General features: G+C 47.7%; 1 non-coding gene across 1 annotated transcript; it reads right to left on the minus strand.

Annotated features, from left to right (window-relative positions):
- Positions 1–662: 662 nt before the first annotated feature.
- On the minus strand, positions 663–734 carry TRNAC-GCA (transfer RNA cysteine (anticodon GCA)). Its single transcript has one exon. It is a non-coding gene; the product is annotated as a tRNA-Cys (tRNA).
- Between the last annotated feature and the right edge of the window lie 5,789 nt (positions 735–6,523).

The raw sequence follows: 6,523 nt of genomic DNA on the forward strand, positions 1-6,523 counted from the left end.
CCCATCCCCCATCAAGGCCTCTGTTCAGCATAGCAGGTGAGGCCGCCTGGATGAGGTACTGGTAATCCTCCTCAGTTGTCTCACCCTACCGAATGTCTCACGCTCCAGTACACTGCCCTTGAGGCTGTAGAGGTGCAATCCCTCGCTGAGTCCGAGGGAAAACCAACTCTGGAGGGTAAACAGATTAAGAAGGAGATTATTTTAGATCTGCGTTGATGTCTGTGAAATCGTGTAAGTTTTCGTAAGGGCTGAGTGCGGATGGTATCCAATCGTACTTTTGCGTTCTTGGTATCCGGTGTGGAAGTTATGTTCCGTTCGGACTTTATATGTGGTGTTGCAATTTGGTTCTTGACATTTCAGCTCATAAACTCCTGATCTGGAATAAAGATCTTTTTAAATTTAGGTTGCACTTGCGAAGTGTCTTTGCAAGGTGTTGTTCGTCTAAATCAGGGTTTTCCAAAGTTTTTAAAAAAATTCTGGACTGAGAATTAGAATTAGAACGGAGTTCGCGTGATACGGGATTTTCTCAGGCTCTTAGTTACAACAATAAAGCGAAGACGCTGCTGACCTACTGTACGTAAGCGAACACTCGTTGCCATGGTTACAATATGGTCGGTAGATTGACTACGCTAAATCCTAAAATTATATCCGTGTTGAAAGTCAGGGGGCACCCGGGTTTGAACCGAGGACCTCTCGATCTGCAGTCGAATGCTCTACCACTGAGCTATACCCCCTTGCTCTGTATCGGCAAGTATTTATGTCATAAGTCATCCACTGTCAATCCGCTCAAATCGTGAAATGTAATGTGTACCGAAATACGTTTAAAGTAATCCAGCCATTCCAAACTAGCGCCTTTGAAAGGTCCCTGCGAGTTGATGAGCAGGTTAACCGTCAAGTAACTATTTGTCCAAAATATCACGGGGCAACCGGGTTTGAACCGTGCACCTCTAGATCTGCAGTCGAATGCTCTGCCACTGAGCTATAACCGCACACTTTCTCAACGTTTATATTGTTGTCTATCATACGGCATTAATCTGCTGCACTGTCGCTAACCAGTGTATAACGTCTTCTCTCACTGCCAGTATTTTCTCAAACTGTGAGATATATTCTTTTATACAATATGTGTCGTCCGCCTCTGTGGTGTAGTGGTTAGTGCGATTAGCTGCCCCTCGCTGAGGTTCGGGTTCGATTCCCGGCTCTGCCAAGAAATTTGACAAGTGGTATGAAAAGTGGAACGGGGTCCACTAAGTCTCGGGAGGTCAAGTCAGTAGAGAAATATTCTGAATATATTTTTCCGTGGTTTCTCACTTCTCTTCCAGTTAATTGGCGGAATGGTCATCATCATCATCATCATCTGTTTATCCTCCAGGTTCGGTTTTTCCCTCGGACTTAGCGAGGGATCCCACCTCTACCACCTCAAGGGCAGTGTCCTGGAGCTTCGGACTCTTGGTCGGGGATACAACTGGGGAGTATGACCAGTACCTCGCCCAGGCGGCCTCACCTGCTATGCTGAACAGGGGCCTTGTGGAGGGATGGGAAGATTGGAAGGGATAGGCAAGGAAGAGGGAAGGAAGCGGCCGTGGCCTTAAGTTAGGTACCATCCCGGCATTCGCCTGGAGGAGAAGTGGGAAACCACGGAAAACCACTTCCAGGATGGCTGAGGTGGGAATCGAACCCACCTCTACTCAGTTGACCTCCCGAGGCTGAGTGGACCCCGTTCCAGCCCTCGTACCACTTTTCAAATTTCGTGGCAGAGCCGGGAATCGAACCCGGGCCTCCGGGGGTGGCAGCTAATCACGCGAACCACTACACCACAGAGGCGGACCTGGCGGAATGGTACCTAACTTAAAGCCACGGGCGCTTCTTTCCCTCTTCCTCGTATATCCCTTCCAGTCTTCCCATCCCCTACACGCCCCTGTTCAGCACAGCAGGTGAGGCCGCCGGGGCGAAGTACTGGTCCATCTCCGCTGTTGTATCCCCCGACCCAAAGTCTCACACTCCAGAACACTACCCTTGAGGCGGTAGAGATGGGATCCCTCGCTGAGTCCGAGGGAAAAACCAACCCTGGAAGGTAAACGGGCCAACATAGAAGGAGTTCAGGACCAATAACAAAATTGTTGTTGTACTTAAAAAGAATGCTTTTGCTAGCGAGACCTAGTGTTCACAGTGCACTGTCTCTCCTAGTACGGGCCAGAATAAATATCTTACTTTCATTTACCTGTCTCAGTTTCATCCTTGGCTTTGACAATATGAAGTGACCGAGGTATGAGCAGTGCTAGTAACGACACGCGTTATGCAGCCAGTCCCCTCTATGAATGGTGTGAAAATATCGATAATGGGTCGGTTTGTGCACGCATTTCAGAGGGCTTAGCAGAGTTCCGGCTCAGTGAGGAAAGCAACGGGAAACTACCTCGCGCCTCATATCCATAGTATGCCTCTTTATTGGCGCTTAGGCTATCTGTGACAGTTGTTGGCGGAGCTGTGGAGGATCAAACCAGCCTTCGGGCTGTATAAGTACGTGTGTATGCGTAAGCGTATCCTCTCTAACGATTTACACTTACGCATGTAGCGACTACTTGCAAGCTATTCAACAGATTTAGGAATTTCTGGTCATTTTGACAGTCAGTTTTAATTATCGTCCGCCTCTGTGGTGTAGTGGTTAGTATGATTAGCTGCCACCCCCGGAGGCCCGGGTTCGATTCCAGGCTCTGCCACGAAATTTGAAAAGTGGTACGAGGGCTGGAACGGGGTCCACTCAACATCGGGAGGTCAAATGAGTAGAGGTGGGTTCGATTCCCACCTCAGCCATCCTGGAAGTGGTTTTCCGTGGTTTCCCACTTCTCCTCCAGGCAAATGCCGGGATGGTACCTAACTTAGGCCACGGCCGCTTCCTTCCATCTTCCTTGTCTATCCTTTCCAATCTTCCCATCTCCCCGCAAGGCCCCTGTTCAGCATAGTAGGTGAGGCCGCCTGGGCGAGGTACTGGTCATCCTCCCCAGTTGTATCCCCCGACCCAATGTCTCACGCTCCAGGACACTGCTCTAGGGGTGGTAGAGGTGGGATCCCTCGCTGAGTCCGAGGGAAAAGCCAACCCTGGAGGTTAAACAGATTAAGAAGAAGAAAGATGTTAAAATATACAGACAAACTCTGTTTTACGGCATCACTTTAATGACAACCTAATTATAGTAACATTTTAGAAGACAGGTACAGTACATACAGCAGTGAAACAAGAAACATACCTCGGTTAACACCTTTGGAAAAGATCCATTAGTCTCTCCTATTGGTTACTGTTAACCTTTCCTCCCTTCTCGTTGAAACTTCTCGTCAATACCACGCAGGCGAGATTCGTAAATGGAGCTTGTCATCCTCGACTTCGGAGGTTGCTTTCGTACATGACCGATAGTTAATTCTTCTTCTTATTATTCTTCTTCTTTATCCTTTTACCCTCCAGGGTCGGTTTTTCCCTCGGACTCAGCGGGGGATCCCACCTCTACCGCCTCAAGGGCAGTGTCCTGGAGCTTCAGACTTTGGGTTTGGGGATACAGTTGGAGAGAATGACTAGTACCTCGCCCAGGCCGCCTCACCTACTATGCTGAACAGGGACCTTGTGGGGGAATAGGAAGATTGGATGGGACAGGCAAGGAAGAGGGAAAGTAGCGGCCGTGGCCTTGAGTTAGGTACCATCCCGGCATATGCCCTTAGAAGAAGTGGGAAACCACGGAAAACCACTTCGAGGATGGCTGAGATGGGAATCGAACCCAGCTCTACTCAGTTGACCTCCCGAGGCTGAGTGGAGCCCGTTCCAGCCCTCGTACCACTTTTTCAAATTTCGTGACAGAGCCGGGAAACGAACCCGGGCCTCTGGGGATGGCAGCTAATCACACTAACCACTACACCACGGAGGCGGACATTTCTTGCTTCAAGGGAGGAAATGTTTCCTTCGAGAAATCGAGAAATTCGTGAAACCGAATTTCGAGTAATAGGGAAATAAGTACACGTGAAGAATAGGTCAAACGGCTGGTGTATTTAAGTAATGGAGGTTCGAGATATGGACGTTTTACCGGGCGAGTTGGCCGTGCGGTTAGGAGTCCGCAGCTGTGAGCTCGCATCCGGGAGATAGTGGATTCGAACCCCACTTACTCAACCATGAAAATTGTTTTCCGTGGTTTCCCATTTTCACACCAGGCTAATGCTAGGGATGTACCTTAATCAAGGCCACGCCCGCTTCCTTCCCATTCCTAGGCCTTTCCACTCGCATCGTCGCCATAAGAGCTATCTGTGTCGGTGTGACGTAAAGCCTGATATCGAGGTTCGACTGTATTTCACTGGTGTTGAACTGCGTGAAGGACATGGGATTTAGCATGCTACAACCAAGCACCTCATTCCTGTATTGGCAATATGTTGATTAGACGGTGTCGCAAGGCGCTGCTGGCAAAAACAAGCTGCGATAAGGTGCGTGTCAGTCCGTGAGCAGCGTGTGTGTGGTTGAGTGACGGCCACCCGCTCTTCCGCGTTACAAGTGTCCACAATTCCAGTCGATGGCGAAATGAACTACGCAAACACATGGCCTTATTTTGAAGAAGCAAGAAGTTTCTTGACCCCACCCAGTAAGTCTGACATTCAGTACAAACTGAAAGGCAATAAATATTTCCCTACTTAGTACCAGTGGGTAGCGTTTCTTCATCCACATTCAAATTCATGAAAAATATCATAAGTGGTTTTGAAAGTGCAGAAAAAGTGAAAAGTCCGCTGAGAATTCCGAGGGGTTATAAATGCCGCCGCTAGATGGCAATAGTGGTACGTTGCCCGATAGTTTCTAAGAATGGTGCAATGTAATTTTGTTTCTCTTTCTTGGCGTGATAAGTGTATGCTTTCTTCTTTCTTTCTTAATTCGTTTACCCTACAGGATTGGTTTTTCTCTCGGACTCAGCGGAGGATCTCACCTCTACCGCCTTAAGGGCAGTGTCCTGGAGCGTCAAACTTTGGGTCGGGGGATACAACTGGAGAGGAGCACCAGTACCTCTCCCAGGTGGCCTCACCTGCTATGCTGAACAGGGGCCTTGTGGGGCAATGGGAAGATTGGAAGGGATAGACAAGGAAGAGGGAAGGATGGGACCGTGGCCTTAAGTTAGGCACCATCCCGGCATTTGCCTGGAGGAGAAGTGGAAACCACGCAAAACCACTTCTAGGATGTCTGACAAAGGTCAGTTGACCTCCCGAGGCTGAGTGGACCCCGTTCCAACCCTTGTATCCTCTTTCAAATTTCGTGGCAGAGCAGGGAATCGAACACGGGCCTCCGAGGATGGCACGTAATCACGCTAGACTTTTATTCTTTCCTATTTTCAATATAATTGCTCTTCAAATTATAAGGTGTGTGTATAAACATTCCGTGTGACTCTGAGTTTGCTTTGATAGAGAGAAGGAAGTCAGTGACGAAGGCATTTGTACCCTGTGCCCTATGCAATGTGGTCAAGGAGGCAAAGGTTGTTAAACCTTTCAAAGTAATATCCATGAACTTTTTAAATTTTTTTTAATTATTATTATTTTTTTTTTTTTACATTCGTGCTGAACCTGTCAAAATCTGTCAGCTTCACATACGATTCATCAGATGTAGAAAGTGAAACAGTAAAGGAATGTTACCATTGATGTTTTCACGGCCCGTACTTTTGATATAGGCTTTTGGGCTTATGCCGTGTCAAGAAAATAGGGTGAAATTCTTTACGTTTCGCAGAGAACTTTGCTCTGCGTCTTCAGAAGAAAATCTCGACTGTTCACAAGGAAGCCTTTTCCAAGAATGAGGTTTGAATTTAGACGTTAGTAATAGAATTGGAGGTGGTACGTTCATTCGTCATCAGATGGGTAACCGTACGCGGTGCAGCGCTAGCATTCAAAGCGGAAGGTGACGGAACCATCAAAATCAGTCTGAGAGGGAGTCACATAACATAACAGGTGTCCACACATATGGAAGTATGACATTGACACAAGCCTGGAGTGAAGCATCTGGCGATGAGCAACGTACGAATTTGGAAAACTCCGAAACGAAATAACAATAGTGAAGGGAACTATCTACGCAAATCCTTAATGGCTGACAACCCGGTATTACTTAATTGATAGCCAGTGTCCCTGTTGAAATTGTTAGGATTTCTACGTATTTCCACAGCTTCCCGTATAATCCTGGACCTGTAGTGTCTAGTGTGGGTAAGAGCTCGAGCATCTTGGAACACGCCATCATGACCCGACGATAGGACGTGCTCAGCTATTGCTGGTTCAGACGAATATTTCATTTATGTTCCTTGATACCAGTACCAACGGACCGGCACTTTTGGCCAATGTATACCTTGCCGCAAGTACAGGGAATTTCGCATATCCCAGGATGTAAAAGTGGAGACATCTTGTTCTTGTTTTTATCCAGACTGCGAGCAATTTTAGTGCCGGTGCCAAACACGGTTTTTATATTGCGTTTGCAGAAGACCTTGCCAATTCGATCCCTTACATCGACATAGAAAGGTTCCGTAAGGTGAAA

Source organism: Anabrus simplex, chromosome 3 (genome assembly GCF_040414725.1).
Source record: "Anabrus simplex isolate iqAnaSimp1 chromosome 3, ASM4041472v1, whole genome shotgun sequence".
NCBI classification, from domain to species: Eukaryota; Metazoa; Arthropoda; class Insecta; order Orthoptera; family Tettigoniidae; genus Anabrus; species Anabrus simplex.